The following is a 23,918-nucleotide window of genomic DNA, read 5'->3' as shown; positions in this document are numbered from 1 at the left end:
CTGGCTAATTTGAGATGCCTCCTTATGTTTGCATCTCCACCAGAACCCCATAACAATCCTTGCATTCTTGTTGCCAGGTCTGGGCCATTTTTTCCTGCAGTTCGATGAGACAAAAGGTAGGCCTGAGAATGATGGAAAAGAATGCAAAAATAGACAATGGTGACATTAGAGGAGGAGAGATGGTGAGGTGTCCCTGATGATTCAGTAGAGAGTAACAAGAGCATGTAGAACTCAGTAGTTTGGGAGAATGTGGTGGGTGTGAGCATGATGCACGCAATTGTAAAATTTGTAGCCCTCTAACATGAGTGAAATGCATATGAAATAGCAGAGTTAGTGTGAGTGGTGGGCCTGTAAGTGCAAGGGAGTAAAGAGAAGATGATGGTTCCTACCCTTGCAGGGCATAGGCCTTTTTCCTGCACTGCTGGCAAGCCCAGACTGAGACTTGCTATTTGGAGTATTTTGACTTGTTCTGGTGATGGGACCCCTCCTGTGAGGGAAAAAGTTTGCCCTTTTCTCCATCACCCCGCCCACCAGTAACTCCAGGTCCCTATCTGTGCAGTCAACTTTACTATCTACAATGCCATAATACTTGAGCAATAAAGTGTGAGATGTTATTTCCTGGCTTGCAGTAACTGAAGTAGTGTGCAATTGGAAAACCCAAAGGTCCTGGCAGGGGTGAGCATTTCCATCTTTCCACTCAGCAATTCCCCAAGAATGGCATCTATGGGCAAAATTGTATAATTAATTAGCTAAACAGTGGAAGATTGCTTGAGAAAAGTAACTCTGAGATATCATGGATTTGGCATCATGACATCAAACAGTTCAACTGAAACTGGGAAAACAACATGCCTCTGGAGACAAACGGTCATCTATTGCTCATCACAGATGGACTTGCTATTGTCTATAGATGTGAATGTCTTCTACTTTCTTGTAAATCCATCTATATTTCATTGTCCTTATAGGAACCAAACCATCCAATCAAGCAAGATTAGGAACTGGTCATATGACCCTCTTTGCTACTTCATTATATCTTAATTTTAATAATACAAATCACCAACTGATAAACATTGCATTTATAAAATTATGTTTAATACATTTCATATTTGAAATTACTCAGTTTTTGTATGCTTTAATGAAGTCACTGACCTTCCCTCCATAAGTCCAGAAGTGAGAATGTTTGCCAATGATGGTACAATGTTTGCACTATTATATCTGCTCAGATACTGAAGGAGCCCATGTTCAAATGCAACAATCTGGACAATATCCAAGCTTGGCTGACAAGTGGCAAAGAGCATTCGAGCCACACTAATTCCAGGCAATGGCCATCTCCAAAAAGAGACAATCTAGCCACCAGCCCTTCACATTCAATTGTGATTCTTCACCATTTTTAGCCCTTTCAAGAAAGGGCTCTGGATCATCCTTTGTTGGCTTGAATGGCGTAGCATCTTATCATCAATCTCTCAATATCCTGTAGGTTTCCATTAACCAAGAACTCAATTGGACTTGATGCATAAACATAATGGCTACAAGAGAAGGTCAAAGGCTAGGAACACTGCAGTGAGTAATCACCTCCTGACTCTCCAAAGCCCATTCATTGTCTACAGGGTCAAAAATCAAATGATTTGAGGTTATAGTTCAACAGGTTTATTTGACTATAACATGATGTTATTTGATTTTTGACTTTGTCCACTCCAGTCCAACTCCAGCATTTCTGCATTATTGTCTGCAATGCACAAGTCAGGAGTGAGATGGAATACACCCTACTTGTCCAGATGGATGCAGCTCCAACAACACTCAAAACCTGATACAGTCTAGGACAAAACAGCTTGCTTGATAGGAACTGCATCCACAAGCATCCACTTCTTCCACGACTTGATGCTCAGTAGCAGCAGCGTATTGTTTACACGACATACTGCAGAGATTCATCAAACATCCTCAGAAAGAAACCATGTGTCAAACCCACAACCACTTCTATCCAGAAGGGCAGCAGATACGTGGGAACACTACCTGCATGTTACCCTCAAAATGGCACACCATCTGACTTGCAGATATATTACTGTTCTTTCTGTTATTACTGTTGATGGGTCAAAATCCTGAAATTCCTTCCCTAAGGACATTGTGGGTCAACCCACAGCACACTGATTATAGCAGTTCAAAAGTCAGTTCACTACCACTTTCTCAAGAGTATCTCGGCTCGGATACAAGTGCTGGCCATCCATCAAAAGCTGTGAATAAATAAATAAATAATAAATAAATAAATAAATAAATACATTTTATCACGCATTCATGAAAATAATTGCTAATTATAACCCCCACAAACATGCTTTTGATTTGAGTCAGAGGTTAAAAGACTAAAAATGCAAAACTGGAACCAAAATATATAAATACATCCACTTCTTATTTTAATGGCAACTAGTTTTTTTTGTAATTAGATTAGATTCCCTACAGTGGGGAAACAGGCCCTTTGACCAACAAGTCCACACCGACCCTCTGAAGAGCAACCCACCCAGACCCATTCCTCTACACCTAACACTATGGACAATTTAACATGGCCAATTCACCTAACCTACACATCTTTGGACTGTGGGAGGAAACCGGAGCACCTGGAGGAAACCCGCACAGACACGGGGAGAATGCGCAAATTCCACACAGACAGTTGTTCGAAAAAAATCCCAATAAATACTATTCCTTGAGAATCCACCTCCGTCATTAACTTCCCTATGATCACTATACCTTCCAATCACCGAATCACTCAGTGATCACCAATCTTCCTATCTCTTTGAATCTCCACATCACTGACCTCTGCCATCTCAGAATCTTTAGTGGTAATGCCAGAAGCTTCCAACCAGGTTTTTTCCACTACACCTTTCCTTTTACTCCATGGGCACTACCCCAAATAACCAAGGAACTTACCAGGTACCCAGCTGTTGCTTTTTCCCTGAGTTCTTGCCCTTACAACAGGCGGTCAGGTTTTTGACCTTCACCATTTTTAGCCCTTTCAAGAAAGGGTTCTGGATCATCCTTTGTTGGTTTGAATGGCGTAGCATCTTATCATAAAGTATGTATTGCAGTTTCACTGCTTCATTTAATCTATTAAAATCTTGTTGTAGCTTTTGTACTACTATTGTATGGAATAAAGGGTTAACTATACTGCTCGTCTAAGAATATGTATATGTGCATACCGAATATGTGCGTAAGAAATTGAGACTGAGACTCACATCTATAGAGTATAAGTGATGTCCTCTCTTAGCATTGCTTTTGTTCAACAAAACCAGTTGATCGTCACTCACTTGAATTTAGATCTAATCTTGCTACATATTAAGTGAAGAATCTGTTAATGAATAAATCATAAACATGTCAACATTTAAATTCTGCTGCATTTGGCAAAATCCATTCTGGATTTCTCGAATGGAAATCCCACCTTCTTAGGGCTAATACTTACTGCCCTTCAAGTACAGAAGGCAGTGTCCATTTGACTATTTTAGACAAAGTGTAATTGTGATGTACAAAAGCTGGAGTCCTAAATTAGCAATCACACTGGAGAATGAGTAATAGTATTATCAAGTCTGACATGGAAACTTGAGTGGTTTTAAAGATTTAGCCAAACATCTTGATTAGATAACATGCTTTAGAACTGTCACTTTTTGTAGGAAGTATATTTACAATATCTGAGGGGCACTTTGGCTTACATATTATGTTTGATGGCTTATCCCTTTGTTGTTGTGAGTCTTTCACTGGATGTGCAGAGAAGCTGTTCAGATGTCCATCAGTGGTATGTGTTGGCGATGTTATTAATGTCATAACACTACAAAGGTTTGAGAAATGCACTTCATAAATTTAATGCAACATGTATACAAGAAATACAGTATAACTTGCTTCATCAAAGCAGATCTTTGAGGTTGATTAAAAATATATGTTTTAATGTAATGCAATCAGCAGAGAATTAACAAACTATTCATTCTTTACTTTATCAAAGGAAAAGGTTTCTGAGGTAATGTCGATCCATGAAATCTAATTTTTGCAGATCAAACAATTTAGCTACATTTAGGACCTGTGTTGGATCTCTTAATTGTCATCCATAAATACATTAAGGCTGTTACTGATGCAATTTGTGTCAGAACACACTGCTTCATCTCATTCCCTATGATGACTTTTAATGTGCATTGCATTAAATCTACCATACGATGTGTTTCCATGTGACTTACCTGGCCAAAGTCAAAGCAGACCTCCTGTTTCTGCAGGAGTGTGGGATACCTCATCTCAACAACTACAAGAAATGGTTGAGCTTATGGGCCTATGGGCTTTCAATTTGGTCAGGATGTTGCGAGGAGGTGGTGAGTTGGTGTGTCCTCACAGCAGGCATTGCATACTGGAACCCTCCCATGAAGTTAATTAATTTGTACACCCTGGTGGTAAAGAATGAGCAGCTAGCAATCCTGCAACAGCTCCCACTGCTGCTGGCAACATCCAGTCAGAGACTTCAACTATGTCATTGATGCAGGTGGATGATCTGGAGGTGCTGACAATGAACTGGACTCCATGCCCAGATTCCTGATGGAAACAGTTGATGTTGCCAAGCTGCATGACATCCTCAACACTCCTGCAGTGGGAGCGCAGTGTAGATACACCTTGTCGCAGCCAGATGGGTCTATCTGCTCAATGATTGATTTCCTGTTTGTGTCCTTCACGTTCTCGGTCAGATCCACCAATGTCAAGCTCGTATTCTTCTCTGACCACAGTCTCCTGCTGTTCAAGTGTCACATACATGATAACCAGCAGGCTGGCAAGGGAACATGGAAACTGAATGTGAAATTGTTGACCCTAGAAAACATTGAGGAACTCAAAAGGCATTACACAGGTTAGAGAATGGTGAATCCCCTCTTTGAGGCTCCAGTGAATTGGTGGGAAGCAGTTAAAGGGAAAATCAGGAGGTTCTTCATCCTCAAAGATGTTCAGAAGTTGAGAGAGAGGCAGGCAAAACTGTCCAAACTACAGAAAAGCATATAGAACCTACTCGTGTGGCAGCGAATATCACAGAAGATCTCAAGGAGCTGAGGATCCAGAAAATCTCACGTTTTGCCCCTGATGCCTCCATGATAATCTTCCAGTTCAGGGTCTGCACTGTGGAGCAGGATGAGACGTACTCACGTTTCTTCTTCCAGAAGGTGCACAGGGAGAGCTCCATGCTCAGCAGCCTGAAGAATGAAGATGACTCTGTAATGCCATCTCAGTCTGACATCCTGAAGATCATCAAATCTTTTTATACTTGACAATGTGATATGAAGCCACAGGCAGTGTGGCCTCCCAGTTGTTTCTGTCCTCTATCATGGAGGTCTTAGACAACAGCATGCAGGAGAGATTGGACCAGTTGTTATCTCTGGATGAGCTGACCAAGACCCTGAAACCTTCAGAAAAGAATAGAACCCCCGGAAGTGACAGCTTACAGGCCGAGTTATATTCTGCTCTGTTGGACTTGATTGACCAGGACCTGCTGGAGGTGTATGACGGTTTGTTTTTGCCAGGTACCATGAGCAAATCCATGAGGAAACATATCATCACCATCATCTATAAGTGGAAGTGGGAGAGGGAAGAAATTAAAAATTGGTGGCCAATATCATTGCTGAATGCACACTATAAAATCCTGTCAAAGGTTGTCACCAAATGGATCAGGCTGCTCTGGGATCGGTGATTCACTCCAACCAAACCTATGCTGTCCTGGGCTAGATGATGCCTCAGAGTCTTGTGGTTCTCAAGGATACAATTAACTACATGCAGGACAGGAGTTGAATGCCTGCTTCTTTAGATTTGACCATGGAAGGCCCTTGACAGGATATCGCTTACAAACACGAGGGACATGCTGTTCAAACTGGGTTTTTGGAAGGGATTGAATCCGACTGCTCACAACAAAATTGTTAGTGCAGTCTCAAGCAATGGATGGGATTCAGAAAGCTTACCGATCAGGTCCAGAGTCAGGCAGGACTGCCCACTGTCTCCTGCTGTGCTTGTGTGTTGTATAGAGCCCATTGCTGAGTCCATCAGAAAGGATGCGAGCCTGAGAGGGGTGACTATTCCAGGCAATGGAGGCCTGCAGGTCAAAGCCTCTCTAACTATGGATGACGTCACTGTTTTCTGCTTGGATCTGTTGTCATTGCGCAGATTCATGAGCATCTGTGACCAGTTCGAACAGACCTCAGGAGCCAAATAAATCGAGGCAAGAGCGAGGCCATGATCTTTGGGAACTGGGTCGACTGATCTTTCAACTGCTTCACCGTCAGGACAGATTACCTGAAGGTGCTAAAAGCATGTTTCGGAGGGGCTGGGGCATGCTCAAAATCTTGGGAGGAGTGCATCACCAAAGCAGAAACTGTTTTTTTTGGGAACATTGCTCCCTCTGCATTGCAGGTAAAATCCTGGTCATCAGGTGTGATGCACTCTCTCTGTTTTTGGACATGGCACAGGTTTGGTCCATTCCCCAAAATTGCAGTCACCCGAGCCATTTTCCATTTCATCTGGCAGCCTAAGATAGATTGGATCTGCAGGATTCCATGAACAAAACTCTGGATAAGGAGGGGTAAGAATGTACTCAATGTTGCCCTCACCAAGATGGCCACCTTTGTGTGTATCTGCATCAAGATCTGTTTAGACACCAAGTGTCATTACATACTGAGGTTCTACCTATCCCTGCTGTTGCAAAAGATGGGCCTGGTCTCGATGCTGCGGAACGTTCCAAGTAATTGGACCATTCCTTGTTGCAGTTGGAGGGGTGGGGATCAAGGGCAGATGTGCGGGAAGTGGATGAGATGCGCTGGAGGGCATCATCAACCTTGTGGGAGGGGTAATTGCGGTCTTAGAAGAAGGAGGCCATCTGATGGTGTTCTGTGGTGGAACTGATGCGGTGGAGGTGGAGGAATTGGGAATAAGGGAAAGCATTTTTACAGGGGCCAGAGTGGGAGGAGCTGCAGTCCTGGACGATGATGCCCTCCAGCACATCTCATCTGCTTTCTGCACCTCCCCCCTCCAACCCCACCCTTCCAACTCCAACAAGGACAGAACCACCTTGGTCCCTACCTTCCACCCTCACCTCCATCTGCCTATCTCTGTCACAGCTACCTTCCTCCCAGCCCCACCCACCTCTCATTTATCTCTCAGCCCTATGGCCCACAAACCTCATTTCTGATGAAGGGCTTTTGCCCAAAATGTCAATTCTCCTGCTCCTCAGATGCTTTTGTGCTGGAAAAGCCTTTTGTGCTTTTCCAGTATCACACTCCTGAGCAAGATGTAAATGTCTGTTCTCACTGAATTCCATCAGTGTGTAGATGTGGCAAGAAAGTTTATTCTCTGTCAGATCCTCTGTGTTGAGCCTGATGCACTACCTCTTGCACCTTTCTGCGGTTCCTCACTCTTCTTTGGAGATCAAGACAAATACCAGAATGCTTAGACTGGCAAATCGAAGTACATAGAACAATCTATTTGCACCGATCTGTGAAACCAATCTGAAGCCCATTCCATTATCAACCATATATTTATCCAATGACCATTTAAATGCTCTTAAAGTTGGCGAGTCTACTACGGTTGCAGGCAGGTCGTTCTATGCCCTTACTACTATCTGAGTAAAGAAACTACCACTGACATCTCTCCTATATCTATCACCCCACATGGTAAAGCTATGTCTCCTTGTACTACCCATCACCATTTGAGGACGAATGCTCTCACTGTCCACCGTATCTGATCCTCTGTTCACCTTGTATGTCTCCATTAAGTCAACTTTCTTCTCTCTAATGAAAATAGCCTCAAGTCCGTCAGCTTTTCCTCAAAAGACCTTCCGTCCATACTAGGCAACATTCTAGTAAATACGGAGGCATGGGATTGAGGGTGATTTAATGGTTTGGATCAGAAATTGGCTAGATTAAACAGTTTCCTCATTTCTCCTCCCCCCACATTATCCCAGTCCCAATCTTGCAACTTGGCACTGCCCTCCAGACCTGTCCATCACTCTCCCCTCTGGCCTATCACCTTCTCCTTCACCTTCATCCACCTATCACTTTCTCAGCTACCTTTCCCCAAACCCTACCCCCTCCCATTTATTTCTTAGCCCTGACACACAAGCCTCATTCCTAATGAAGGGTTTATGCCCAAAACGTCGATTCTCCTGCTGCTCGGATGCTACCTGACCTGCTGTGCTTTTGCAGCACTACATTCTCGACTCTGATCTCCAGCATTTGCAGTTCTCACTTTCTCCTATCTACATATGGTGTCAGGAAACTTTCTTGCATATGTTGGACAAAAATTGACCAATCTAAAGTACTTGAACTACAGCATTTCCAGTTAATATTTGTAAAGTTAAAATCCCCCATAACAATACCCTGTCACTTTAGCTCCTATCCAGAATCATCTTTGTAACACCACTGGAACTTTTCGGAGGCCTATGCAAAACTCCCAACAGGCTGACCTCTCCTTTCCTGCTTCTAACCTCAGCCCACACTACTTCAATGTCCTCATCAAACATCCTTTCTGCCACCATAACACTGTCCTTGATGAACAATGTCGCACCTCCCCCTCTTTTACCATCTTCTCCATTCTTACTGAAACATTTCAATCCCGGAACCTGCAACAAACATTCCTGTCCCTGTTCTATCCATGTCTGCGAAATGGCCACAACATCCAAGTCCCAGGTACAAGCTGCAAGTTGACCACCTTATTCTGGATGCTCCTGGCATTGAAGTAGACACACTTCAAACCACCTTCCTGCCTTTTAGTGCAATCTCGCGAACTTGAAATCTTATTTATGACCTCACTCCTCTCAACCTCCTGTACACTGGAACTACAATTTATGTTCCCATCCCCCTGCTGAATTAGTTGAAACCCTCCCGAAGAGCATTATCAAATTCCCCCCCCAGGATATTGACACCCCTCTGGTTCAGGTGTAGACCATTCCATTTGTAGAGGTCCCACCTACCCCAGAGCCTCAATTATCCAAGTATCCAAATCCCTCCTTCCTGCACCATCCCTGTTCAACTCCTCTCTCCCTATTCCTCACCTCGCTAACAGGTGGCACAGGTAACAAACTAAAGATAACAACTCTGTTTGTTCTAGCACTAAGCTTCCAAACTAGCTCCCTGAATTTCTGCCTTTAATTCCCATCCCTTCTCCTACCTATGTCATTGGTGCCTATGTGGACAATGATTTGGGGTTGCTGCCCCTCCCCCTCCCCCTCAAGGATCCCTAAAACACAATCTGACACATCACGAACCCTGGCACCTGCAGGCAACACACCAACCATGACTCTCTCTTGTTCCCACAGTGGCATTAGTAGCATTCCATGCTAATAGAAAGGCATCTGAAATGCAGGTTAAACCTGCCAACCTCCAAATGTTGTAATATAATTTCTTAGTAAAAATGCTCCATGTAAACGCTTTCCCATGTGCAAACAGAAAGCACCCGTGAATGCTGAGTATTTGGTGACACATTTTCCTGGGATTTCTTCAAGCCTGTTATTGTGAGCTTGCTTATACTTGCCCTCGTGAGACCTGCAGGTTTGTGGATGAAATCAGCTTTATATAAAAGAATATTCGTAGACATATATGACTACTACCCAGTTCGGTGTATGCAAATTACACACTTGGACAGAAGGAAGAAGCCTGAATTTATGTTGAGATTGGTAAATAATATGTTGAAAGATTAAGAATGTGAGAAAAGACAAAACGAAACAGTGATTTTGTTGAAAGAATATGTGGGACTAATGGGTGCCTTGTATACAGCTGAAAACTTCAAATCTTGCATTAACTATAAAAATAATTGAACATGACATTTAGCATGTTTACATATCTTATCACTTTTTTTAGATTAGATTACTTACAGTGGGGAAACAGGCCCTTTGGCCCAACTAGTCCACACCGACACATTCCCCTATATTTACCCCTTCACCTAACACTACGGGCAATTTAATGTCCAATTCACCTAACCTGCACATTTGTGGATAGTGGGGGGAAACCGGAGCACACCCACGCAGACGTGGGGAGAATGTGCAAACTCCACACAGAGAGTCGCCTGAGGCAAGAATTGAACCCTTGTCTCTGGCTCTGTGAGGCATCAGTGCTAACCACTGTACCACCGTGCCACCCATGTCATTTAAAGTAACTTTTAACTCAATGAATTTCTATAGCATATTGATGGTAGTATGATAATGATGATAAAAGGTGAAAGTAAAGGTCACTGTTGTATAATTTAATTAATGTGGATGTATATTAATAGTTAATTAGAAACATTTAAATGCAGTATATATATTATAATTACCTGCTATAAAATATAGATATTGTTTTTAATAGCTGAAATATTCATGATGAATTAATTTGTAAATGTCAGTGAAACATAAAAGCAGTCATCCCAAATTTACACAAAATGCAAATCCATCAGCAACCATCACCCTCCACCCCACATTCTGCATATGTCAATGAAATAAATAAAAATAAGCTTCTGCAGTGCTTGATTTATTATGTAAATATGTTGGTTCATAATTGATTATACAGGCAATTATTTATCTAAAAAGATAACAGATATCACAATTATATTAATTGGAATCAATATGTGGCAAGATAGCTTTTAAATAAAACATACACAGCAAGCTAACAGCATTATACAGTGAAATCAAATTTGATAGTGGATATGTATGCCACTTCGAAACTGTTACCATGGTTAAGCATATGCAGATTAAGTACTTGCTAATATGTGCCTTTTTGAAATTGATTTGCCTAAAATATTTGACATTTTAATTTCATCATTTTCCAAAGTAGTTTAAAAAAAGGTTTTCATTTTGTGTATTGTTGAATTCTTCTCATCATGGTTCCTGATATTGGTTTGTCATCATGTCTTAATTGCTCAATGACTATTCCTCATTTTAAAATGCTATTGGTTACGTTAGGGCCCGGGTATCCTTGGAGAAGGAGCACGCAGTGTCCACCAACACCCTGGAGTTGTTCAGGGAGAGGTGGGCGCCGCAGGGAGTGGAGTGCATTATTTCCCCCTCCAACTCTATTTTGATTTAATCCCTGCCCTCCCCCTCACTGTTTGATCACACAGCACTGCCCTTTGATGTGAAGGGCACTGCATGTCACTGGCCACTCGGGTGTTTTCCTATCTTCCTGGTGGTGGAAATTGAATAAAGATTTGTGCACTTTGTGTCTCTCACTGTGTGTCACACCTGCACACACACACCATGGGTGCTGGGGGAAAAAATAAGCACTACCGCAGTTAGGCAGTAGTGTGGGGGTTAAAAGAAAAAAAAAGAAAAAAAAACGGAGAGTGGTGGTAGTGTGAAAAAAAAATGCTATTGGTTGCTATTTGCTATAGTTGGCTCGACTCTTTACCTAGTACATGTAATCAATTTCCTCAAAACAAATGTCTTGTTAGCTTCACATGGCAGAAACTTACAAAAGTTGGCTGCAGCAAAGTAATGACAGCTGTTTGAAAGAGAAAGGCTATTTTAACTTGATGGCAAACCAATCAGGTGAGAGTTACAATGTGTAAAATATGCTCCTGAATAGTGTCAGTTTAATGCAGAATAATAAAAATGAAAGAATTGCGGAAGCTGGAAATCAGAAATATAAACAGAAATTGCTTGAAAAACTCATCAGGTCTTTCAGAATCTGTGGACAGAAATCAGAATTAACATTTCAGGTCCAGTGACCCTTCTTCAGAAGGGTTTTGTTTTTGTTTCAGTTTAATGTAGTATACTAAATTCAAAGTGCACAGGTTTTCAGGATTAAGGAAGCATGAAATTTTCAATTGGTAAACGCGAGGGGGTTATCAAAGTACGGTACAGTGTGATGATATGATTTCTGGCACTGAATGGAGCAAAACAGAAAGGGAATTCAAAAATGGGGAAAGAGATCAATATACCAGATTCATTGTCACACAAAAGAATGTTGCTATGGATTAAAATGTATACTATAAGAAGTAGGTTCCAAGCCCAATAGCAGAAAGACCTGGACAATATCCAGGCTTAGGCAAGTAATATTCACACCACACAAATGCCAGGAATGAATATTTCCAATAACACACTGCCCCTTGGCAATGGTGTTTACCACCACTGAATCCCCCACTATCAGCATCCTGGGGATTACCATTAAGCAGAATCCAACAGGCCTCACCATATAAATAATACAAGAACAGATCAGAGGCTTAGCATACTACAATGAGTAACTCACCCCCTGACTCCAAAAGGCAAAAGACATGAGAGTGATGGAATAATCAAATAAAAACAAAAGCACTTTGGATGCTGGATATTTGAAACAAATACAGAATGCCAAACTCATTTTGAAGAAGCCATACTGAGCTTTTTCTCTCTCCAGAGCTGCTGCCAGACCTGCTGAATGTCTCTAGAATTCTGTGTTTGTGAGATGGAATACCCCCCATTTGCCTGGGTGAGTGCAACTCCAACAAAACGCAAGAAACTTAACACCATTCAGGACGAGGTCAAATATCATAGAACACCAGTTTACACTCCAACAGGTTTATTTGAAACACTAGCTTTCAGGGTATTGCTCCTTCATCAGGTGTGCTGAGAGAGGACAGGCAGGAGCCTAGACGAACACAGCAAGCCAGGCAACATCAAGAGATGCCGAAGTCAACATTTTAGGTGTAACCCTTCTTCAAGACTGGAGGTAGGTGTGGGAGGAGCTGCAGATAAAGGGGGAAGTGGGGGAAAGGTGGTGAAGTGGGGATAGGTGAGGACAGGTAGAGGGTATGACCTGGTTGAATCAGATTGGTGGCAGGGATGTGGAGGGACTGGGAAGGGATTCCGGGGATGGAGGGGGAGGTTATTTGAAATTGAAGAATTCAATGTTGAGTCCTCCAGGCTGTAGGGTCCCCAGACGGAAGATAAGCTATTGTTCCTCCAATAAGAGCTGTGATTTGTTTTGGCAACGGAGAGGCCAAGGATGGTCATGTCAGAAAGTGGGGAATTAAAATGGGCGGTCTGGTCAGCCCCTGAGAACCCAGCTGCGATGCTCAGTGAGTCACTCGCTAAGTTTACATTTGGTCTCCCCGATGCAGAGAAGGCCATATTGGGAGCACCTGATGCATTAAACTAGATTGGAAGAGAGGCAGGTGAACCTCTGTCTCACCTGGAAGGACTGGTTGGAGCCCTGAATGGAGATGAAGAGGGTGGTGTACTGACAGGTTTTGCATCTTTTCTGGTTGCAGGAGAAGGTACCCACTAAACACATCTTGTTCTACCTCCACTCCATCCTCTCCCCCTTAGTTCAGGCACTTCCCACCTATACCCGCAATACCAACCACACCCTCCATACCTTTAGATATTCTAGTTCTCTGGCCCACAAAACTTTCTCTTCACTATGGACGTGCCATCCTTATACATGTCTATAACCAACAAGGACAGCCTCCAGGTCCTCCTCTTCTTCCCCTCCAATAGACCCATACCATCCCCCTCCACCAATACCCTCGTCCGCCTCGACGAACTGCTCCTCACCCTTAATAACTTTTCTTTTAACTCTCCCAATTTCCTCCAAAAAAGAAGGTGGCTATGGGTACCCGGATGGGCCCCAGCTATGCTTGCCTCTTTGTTGGCTGTGTTGAACAGTCCCTCTTCAGTCTCCACCCAGACAATGTACCCCAATTCCTCTGTCATTACATTGATGACTGCATCGATGCAGCAACCTGCATCTAGGCTGGATTGGAGCAGTTCATCAATTTCGCCCACAACTTCCATCTTGGACACCTCCCTCCCATTTCTTGACCTCACCATTTCCACCTCCAGTGACAATCTCCAGACGGATGTCTACTACAATCTTACAGACTCCCATAACTACCTAGACTACACCTCCTCTCACCCAATATCCTGAAAGAACTCTATCTCATTCTCCCAATTCCACTGCCTCCACCGGATACACTCAGATGAAGAGACATTCCGCCTGTGAGCATCCCACATGTTCACCTATTTTGAACAACTTGCTTTTCATCCTTCAGTCATCTAGACAGCCCTCTGCCACACCACCTCCAATCCTCCTTCCACTGGTCTAACCCCCCCCAATGTAATAAAGACAGAGCTCCCTTGTCCTCACCTACCATCCACTAGTCTCTGCATTCAACGCATCATCCTCAAACACATCTGCTAACTCCAAATAGACCCCATCACCTAAAACATCTTCTCCTCCCCACCCCTCTCTGCAAGGGCCATTCCCTTTGACAGTCTTTATTTCACGCCACCTTTGCCACCTAACCCCCAGATACCTTCCCCTGCAAGCCGAAAAGATGCAAAACCTGCCCGTGGGTCTACCTACAGTACACGGGGTGCAGCAGTTCAAGAAGGAAGCCCACAACTACCTTCTCAAGGGCTACTAGGAATGGGTAATAAATGCTGGCCTGTTCAGTGAAGCACACACATCTATGAGAATTTTTAAAAAGTTATTCAGGTTATGTATGTACCAAACATCTGCAAAATGTGGTGTAACACAGTGATAGATTTTAGTCTAATCACATTATGCACCAGGGCTCAGTGAGTGAGGGCATGAGTGATTGAGTGTGTGTTTGACACTATTGATGACTAGAATCATAGAGAATAATTTTATCACCCCAAAATGGGTGGATTTGGGAGGTTGTTTTAAAGAATCTCCAATCTAAAGCCAAGATGCATTAAATCTGCCAACTTTTAGTTTTAATGAAGGTGTGACGGTGAGGAAGTGGTGAGCAATCAAAACACTTTCAATTGATAGTTCATTTAAACATTTTCATGAGGCTGAAAGTCTCAGGTTTTATCTCACTTTCTGTTTAACCTTGGTTTTCTGTGTTTTCCAGGCCTCAGAAAACCTGGCAGTTAATTGGCAACAGGACTGCCATTTTGAAAATTGAAGTGCCCTTCCAGGATGTTTATCAAAAGAAGCTGCTGGAGCTCTGCTTCTTAAGTAATAAAACATACTTGCATTCCTCTTCACGATGGACCATCATCCTAAACCACTGCCACCACCCCCATCATCCATACCCAACTAACAATTGGACTTGAACACAATCATCATATCATCAAAGAGGCTGTTTGGTTAATTGAGTCTGCTGACGAAAAAACTAGTCCTACTTTTCAGCACTTGGCCCAAGGCCTTGAATGTTATGACATATCAACTGCTCATCTTCCCTCACAATCACTGAACAACTCCATCATTGCTGATCTCTGTGGGGTCAAACATCCCTTATGAAGACTGAAGATCGCACCTCTGTCTCAGTGCTGACCTGATCACGAACCAACAAACCACATTGTTTCCATTCCCTTCTTTGTAGTTCTGAAACACATAGTCACTGCTGCTGAGTTGCAAACCTTTCCTCTCCCAACAAGGAGTCTTGCTTGCTGAATTGGTCAGGGTTTAGGAAAGGGGTCCCTTTGAGAAAAGAAGCATAAGTGCTATGAAGTCAAAACTTAATTGTTTTAAGGAAAACACAGATTTTTGAGTTTTCCAACCAAAACAACTTCCTTCTCACTCACTAATTTAGCAATAATTAGAGTTGTATTTCGCCATGTTCATCTGCAAACTGAGATACTTGAATAAAAATCATCCAATAGTGTGGTCATTATTGTGCTACAAAAAATAAGTTGAGCTCTTTTTTAAGTGAAAAGGAAAGGGGAAGCAGGGTCTTAACAGAAGATGTAAATTGGAGACAAATGCGAGGGTGATAATGAGAAGAAAAATCTGTGAAGAGCAGAGAGAAAATATAAGCCAAAATGATTGGAAGATAAACAGAAAGATTGATGATGAAAGAAAATTGACATTGTGAAACAGAGATGATTACAGTAAGAAAAAGATTTTTTTAAAAACTTATTCATGAATAACACCATGTCAAATCATTCAGTGCTCATAGAATACACTAAGTCCCTTTTCAAGTATTAATTGACCATTCATCCAGCACTGCTTTTTATAAATTTTGGCATTGATTTTAAGCAAAAGAATTATTTGATGAGTGCTGGTGTGATTTAATGCATGCGAGTGAATACAGAAATGGAAAATCAATTATTTTTGTAAAAACAAAGATAGTAGCTTTGAACATTACTAACTCAATGTCATTTCAGTCAATGCAATATATTTTATCAACTACATAACAATGTTACTTGGTTCAAGCCCTTCACCAACTTGCCTGGGGTTATTTTTGTAGTTATAGTCACACTTAGACTTTAGCAGATCAGATTACGATAGATTGTTTCTCATCTGAAAACATTAGCTAATTTCTCTGTTCTTCTAGTTAGAAAGTCATTATTCATTTTAGACTTGTAACTAATATGAAATGCGAACACATTTTGCTCACACAAATTACATTGGAAAACCTTGATATATATGTGGGTTAAGGACCGAAACAACCAAAGTAGGTCTCGAGTGGCTCCTTGGAAGAAGAAGGCTGCATAAAGGTTTCAAACAGCTGTCACCTTGATGGCTATAGAATGTCACCTAATCCTTCAGTCCTGTTCCTGCAGGAGATATGGTTCTGGGGCAACTTTACTCAATGCCTGCACTGTGTCTTGCTTATCTGCAGGAAATGTAATCAAAGAAAATACACTTAGGGCCTCCTGTACCTCCTACACTTCAGTCGCGACCTCATCATTCTCAACATCCACTGAAGGTTGCTGCTGATCCTGGGCTTATTGGCACTTCTGTTCCTCCTTCATAGGACATGGAGGACTCTGACAAGGAGAGTCATGTTTGTCTTTACATAAACAGTGAACTTAGTGCCTTATACCGATGAATGCAGGACATATCATGTAGAACATAGAACATCACAGTGCAGTACAGGTCCTTCGATCCTCAATGTTACGCCAACCTGTGAAATCAATCTGAAGCCCATCTAACCTACACTGTTCCATTATCATCCATATGTTTATCAAAAGACAATTTAAATGTCCTTAAATTTGGTGAGTCTACTACTGTTGCAGGCAGGGCATTCCATGCACTTACTACCTTCTGAGTAAAGAACCTACCTCTGACATTTGTCCTATATCTAACACTCCTCACATTAAAGCTATATCCCCTCGTATGAGCCATCACCACCTGAGGAAAAAGGCTCTCACTGTCCACCCTATCTAATCCTCTGATCATCTTGTAAGACTCAATTCAGACACCTCTCAATCTTCTTCTCTGTAACGAAGACAGCCACAGGTCCCTCAGCCTTACCTCATAAGAATTTCCTCCATACCAGGCAACATCCTTGTAAATATCCTCTGCACCCTTTCTAATGCTTCCACGTCCTTCCTATAATGCGGCAACCAGAACTGTACGCAATATTCTGAGTGCGGCCGCAGCAGAGTTTTGTACAGCTGCAACATGACCTCATGGCTCTGAAACTCAATCCCTCTACTAATAAAAGCTAACACACCCGTATGCCTTCTTAGCAACGCTATCAATCTGGATGTCAACTTTCAGAGATCTGCGTACATCGACACCAGATCTCTTTGCTCATCCACACTACCAAGAATCTTGCCATTCGCCCAGCACTTCGCATTCTTGTTACTCCTTCCAAAGTAAATCACCTCACACTTTTCAGCATTAAACTCCATTCACCACCTCTCAGCTCAGCTCTGCAGCTAATTTATGTCCCTGTGTAACCCGCAACACTGCATAAGCACATGGTGTAGGTGTAACACTGACATACCATAGTGGCATAAAACAGTGTATTCACCTTCTTGACTGATGATTGCTGACAACTATAGCAACTTGCCTGGCTTTGTGTCTATACTAAACAATAAGGTAATACAGAAGTGCTGTGAATCTTTAAGCTCTGGGTGAGGGGGCAAATCTCAAAAAGACAAGCTAGGCCAGTGATGCTGCAAGTATTCAGGTAGGTACAAAGTGAGTGAGAACTAAGAGCAAGTCAACAGCCCTGGTCAAATCCATGAAATGAGTGTCTGTCTCCAGACTCCTTAGAGCAAACAGGACCTGGTGTGCTCCAAAGTGCAATGTGAAAGTGAAGAAGCATCTTGTAAGAATCTCAGGGATATGTCATTCCCATGGGAGATGTTGGTAAATGGCTGATCCCAGCTTCTGTGGGTGAAGGTGTATGCAGTCCATACCCATGGAGCATGCACTGAGACTTTGGTGACCAGAGTCTAAGAGTGTCAAAAGAACCATGTTGAGCTGAAACTGTTAGGGATTCAATATGACATTCATGTTGGGCATTGTTGCCATCTCGTTTCTATTTGGTAAGTGAGAGAATGAGAAACTATGCATGTCATTATATTTCTCATGGTTACTAACAAGAATCTTGTCTCACTGCTCAATACTTCATTGAAAAAATTGACTTCTTGCTCTTATGCTTATGGAGATGCTCCTCACCATCCCAACTTTCCCACCAATGCCCATACCATTCAGTGCGTGGGAGATTTTGTCCCATGATTTAATTATTGACACAAATTTTATTGAACAGTTAGCTTCACTGAGCTGTCACTGAATTTTTCTAAGCTCCAATTTTTTTCAGCTGTGTCAATTTAATTCTGCTTGTGGGCTTCCTTCACCCAAATTTCAGCTGAACTGTACTATAGATGGCTGACAGCAAATATGCTTAGATCTAATCTTTTTTCATTGCACCATCACTCCCTGAAAATTCCCTGAACACTAGCCTCCTGAAGTTGACTAACAGCAACAACTTATGATTCAGCACTCATCCAGCTCCAAATTGTAACTAACTCCTCCATCTGCCAACATATAAATAAATTGAACTCAGAGAACGTTCCTAAATTCCACCCATCTCTGTGAAAATGTAGCTCACATTTAGGTTATCCTTAACCCGTCTTTAAGGTTTAGTATTCTTTAACATTTTTGTTTTCGATCTCTTAAAGTAAATGGGTTTTACAACCTTTTGGAGTTTACTGATACTTCTAACTAGTTTAGCTTGAACTCCCAACAAAACAATATCTTTGAAGGGTTATTATCACCAGCAATTTAGATGCCATATCTACTGCTCAATAAGCCCCTCTGCTGTTTCTGAGCCTATCATTCCAGCTGTTGTTCTGCTAAAGCTAGATACTCCTAATCGTTTAAGTGCACTGGAACGCCGTATGTTTCAATTTCATTGATCCCATTCTCTGCTTGCAAACAGCTCACCCAACTACTATTTCACACATTCACTGACATTATGCCTTCTCTCTGGCAGGAGATGTTTTCCAATAATACAAGGGTAGAGGCAGAAGATTGACGCATCGCCTGTGTGCCTTGCCGAAAGTCAAGGTGCCCAGCATATCAAATAACATTGCTATATGGCCCAACTTACAGTTGTGTGTGTTTACTTCCTTGAGTAAACAATAAAAGTATTACCTGGACATTTAGTGCCAAACTTTGTGATCCTGCGTCTTATCAGCTGATGAATCTATGAATGTATGAGGCCATTGTCTCTGTGATATCAGGGTGTGGCCAAATAAAATTATTCACAGCATATGAAAGACATCTGTATGCACTTTTAACCTGAAAGAATGTTGTGCAGGCTGTACCAGAAGCAGCCACTGGTAGGCACACATGAGAGAGTAGCACAAGACCTCCATAATCCAGAACTACATAAGTTAAATTCTTATCCAGTGTTTCTTGTTTCTGTTCAGCTAAGAATTCTGATGGCTGTTTAGTCTTGAGGTTGTCTAATCTAACTTAGATACCAGCTTTGAATTTCCATCATTTTTGGTTTTTATTTGGGATATGCAGCATTCTCACTGATAAGAATTATAGAAGTCACAGAGGTATATGACACAGAAAAAAAACCACTTAGGCCCATTACATCCATGCCAGTCAAAAATAATCACGCTACTATTCTAATCCCAATAAGTAATGGAATTGTAGAAGACTGAAAACAACTAATTCCTGGATAGTTAATACTCAAAACAGGAGATATTGTATCAATTTCTGATAAGAAACTAGCTGATTATTAAGATAGATTATTATGTATATAACCCTTAGAAAGACATTAATGGACCTATTCACAGACATTTAGAAAAGGGGTACAGAGCTACTGGGTGATATGGGAGGGATACCATTAATTGAAATCTTATGAGTTGACAGTGCAAATACATATGTAGACTAACTTTACCAAGGATTTGTGTGCATGTATTCTCAACATTTCACTTTATGTCAGAAATAAAGAGCACTAAATCAAGAGTACCATTTTATGTAGTTATTGGACATGACTGTGGAGTTGTTAGATTCTCAATCATCATCATCTAAAAGAAATATAATGAATCTTTGGAATGTGTGTTTACTATATTCATTTTCTAACTTGTTTAATGCAGAGTAGTTATGATTTGAGACACAACTTCCTCCATTTCCAGGTACAGTAAATGGAACTATAGACAATGCTTGGAGTTGCCTTAATTTGACTGTGGTGCCTCAAATCCTTCACTGAAGGAAAATGATAAATTAAGCCAACTAACACATCAGCAGAATTATTCAGGATAGCTTTAATCAATTTCATCATTCAGAAAGTTAGGGAGTATGGGATACAGGGAAATGTGACTGTCTGGGTACAATGGGCTGGCCGAAAGAAGACGGTGAGTGGGAGTGGACGGAAAGTATTCCTCCTGGAGGTGTGTGACAGTGGTGTCCCACAGGGATCTGTTCTTGAGTCTCTGCTCTTTGAAGCTTTTATAAGTGACTTGGATGAAGTAGTGGAATGGTGAAATTAAGGCGAAAGTAAGTACTACAGATGCTGACAAGTAGAGTCAAGAGTGTAGTGCTGGAAAAGGACAGCAGGTAAGGCAGTATCCGAGGAGCAGGAAAATCGATGTTTCGGGCAAAAGCCCTTCATCAGGTTGGGTGGTAAGTTTGCCAATGACACAAAGGTCGGTGGTGTTATAGATAGCATCCAGGGCTGTTGCAGGCAACAACAAGACATTGATAGGATGCAGAGTTTGGCAGAGAAGTGGTGGATGGAGTTCAACCTGGATAAATGCAATGTGATTCATTATGGAAGGTCAAATTTGAATGCTAAATACAGGGTTAAAGACAGGATTTTGGCAGTGTGGAGGAACAGCGGGATCTTGGGGCCCACGTACATAGATCACCTGAAGTTGCCACCCAAGTTGAGAGGGCTGTTAAGAAGGCGTATGGTGTTTTGGCTGTCATTAACAGGAGGATTGAGTTTAAGAGCCACAAGGATTGCTGCAATCCTATAAAACCCTGGTTAGACCACACTTGGAATATGGTTGCTTCATTATAGGAAAAATGTAGAAGTTTTAGAGAAAGTGAAGAGGAGATTTACCAGGTTGCTGCCTGGATTGGAGGGCTTGTCTTTTGATGAGAGGTTGAGTGAACTAGGTCTTTTCATACTAGAGAGAAGAAAGAAGAGAGGTGACTTGATAGAGGTGTACAAGGTAATGAGAGGTATAGACAGAGTAGATGGCCAGAGACTTTTCCCCTGGGCAGAAGTGGGTGTCATGAGGGGTCATAATTTTGAGGTGATTTGAGGAAGGTATGGGGCGATGTCAGTTGTAGTTTCTTTACGCAGAGAGTGGTGGTGCGTGGAATGTACTGGTAGTAAAGTGAGAGACATTAAGGACATTTAAGAGACTGCATGGATCGTAGTAAATTGAGGGGTGTGTGGGTTACGTTGATCTTAGACTAAGATAAATGTTCAGCATGACATTGTGGGCTGAAGAGCCTGTACCATTCTATGTTCAAATCAGCTGAAAGGCCAGCTACCCCACATAGACAGTCCCACATAGTAAACATCTTCTGTGGTTTCACTTTTGAAGGATACAAAAGAGTAGGATTAAATAGTGTTGCGTGTGCCACACAGTGTGTTTAACTCCTAGATCTAGCAAAGAAACTTCGAAATTGACTCAATAATAATAACCAATAATATATATTTAACACAATTATACTATAACAACCAATACAGTTTAAGCTAACAATTTACACTATAAATCTAATCAACTATCTTGTGGTTTAACTTAACTCTGGATGATCATATATCACCACACCAGATCTTAGCCTTGATCCATGTGACGGTAATCATCTAGTAGTCTTCTCCTGGTGGCCCCAGGAGTGCCTTCTCTTAACAGTGGTTAGTCTCGAGTTACTGTGAGGATGGTATTGCAGCGATTCTTAAACTTGATAGTTGTTATAGCCCTTTTGGGAGGGTCTTTAGTGTCCTCCAATAAATCAATCAGGGCTCGATCATATAGATCAATCAGACCTAATCAGGCATTTTCATGTCGTTGACAGGGTGGTCCTTGGGCATCCATTCCTGGAGGTGTTAAGTGCACATAGGTCAGGTAGCTGTCTCCAAATAAGGGTGTGAGGTGGCCCTGTGTTTGGCAAACAACTCGAGGTTCTGATTGTCTTGGTGATGGCATTCAGGTTGGTTCTATTCAATTCAAATTCAATTAAATATTGTATTGTTTGCAGCTGTTGGGTTAATTACACGTGTCTGTCTGTAGCTGCAACCTGTCTTGATTTTGCATCTTGTTTATTAGCACGGTCACTTTGTTCAAGGCTTGTCTCAATTTCTCAGCATGCCTCATTTATTGTCTGTTTTTCATAAATCCATCATAGATCCATCACTTTGATTGGCCCGTCTGACCATAATAGTTATTTTGAATTCTGCTGGAGCATGTTAGCTGGACTGAATGTTCATGTATGTACCAGCCTGGTTTTGAGTGTTGTCATGATGTTGACAATGTTACAGCTAAATAACTATCCCCTTCCATTGCAGGTGAATAAAGTTTCTTAACATCACTAAGTGCTACAAAGAAATTAAGAAAGAAACGGACAGCATAAGGACTCTCAATCATCCTGAATGCTGGAATTCAATCATGGTTAGAAGGAATCAGAACAACAGAATTACAACAAACTGCAAAACCAGGGATCATGAAATCAATTGTTCAATTATCAGTGGCAGCACAGCCATTAAGCTCCACCACAATGGGTGCAAGATCCAGCTCTCTGTTGTTTTCAAACCATTCAGAGACTGAGCCACATTTCCAACCTTAAATTCTTTTTATCTCTTTGGATTAACTTCTTATTTCTAATTTGTGTGTAGTTGTGTTGCAATAGTATTTATTCTCACATGTAATAACCAATAAAAGTTTACTTTTGTCGATTTAAGAAAGTCTATTTAAATTGGCGCTATTTGAAATATGAGTTCATTTAAGTCTAGGAGAAAAATATCCACACAGAAAGAGATTCTTCTTAAACTAGCCTTGTTGCAGACAACTGAGAGAGTATGTGAATAAAGAGAAGCCAGTTATTTCCACTTCATCAGGAAGTTTACCAACTTTGGTTATCCTGTATGGGAATGTAAAGAATAAGGAGCCTCATCCAGGGTCTTGTCATAACAAACACTCACCAAGGATCAGGAAAAGTGCACAATGAGGGGCCAGATACTCAACTTACAGGTAAGGTGTGGTTTAAGAATATTTTCTATTGTGAAGCAATTCACGTCTTAAGGTAACAAAAACAGAAATTGTTAGAAAAGCTCAGCAGGTCTGGCAACATCTGTGGAGAGAAATCAGAGTTAATGTTTCAGGTTAAGTGAGCCTACTTTAGAACTCGGAGGTTGATTAGATTTCAATTGTTCTAGGCACAATGGACACATTTCTGCACTGTAAGCTTCTATTGCATGAAGAAAAATGTACACAACATCTTGGGAAAGGGAGGAAAGTGACAGGGTACAGGGCTGGACTGATCATGATATAAGATATTAAGTATTGTATTAGCTATGCAAGCAAAACCAAATTATTCTCACTGTACCTTAGAAAACTTGCCTCATAATGACCAACCTGGCATTTATAGCATCCTTCACATTTGCTTCTGGCCCCATCTGATCACATACTGCTCCTGGGACAACTCGCCACTTACTGGGTATATGCTGAAATACCAGTGGCTTTGACATTTGCAACATATTTAAAAGGTTACTGTCCATTTGGACATGCAATGTATTTCTAAGCTGTC

General features: G+C 41.6%; 1 long non-coding RNA gene across 2 annotated transcripts in view; it reads left to right on the top strand.

Annotated features, from left to right (window-relative positions):
- The window catches only part of LOC122556939 (uncharacterized), an 89,530-nt gene extending 66,526 nt beyond the window's left edge, over positions 1-23,004 (top strand). For both annotated transcript variants that reach the window (XR_015759674.1, XR_006313716.2), the window contains exons 2-3: positions 22,191-22,325; positions 22,681-23,004. This is a non-coding gene — a long non-coding RNA (uncharacterized LOC122556939). The remainder of the gene's footprint in view (positions 1-22,190; positions 22,326-22,680) is intronic.
- Positions 23,005-23,918: the final 914 nt, after the last annotated feature.

Source organism: Chiloscyllium plagiosum, unplaced genomic scaffold (assembly GCF_037043375.1).
Source record: "Chiloscyllium plagiosum isolate Xiang-an unplaced genomic scaffold, Cpla_swu_hap1 HiC_scaffold_16, whole genome shotgun sequence".
NCBI classification, from domain to species: Eukaryota; Metazoa; Chordata; class Chondrichthyes; order Orectolobiformes; family Hemiscylliidae; genus Chiloscyllium; species Chiloscyllium plagiosum.
Note: the sequence above shows the minus strand (reverse complement) of the source record. Positions and strands in the feature narration are given on the sequence as shown.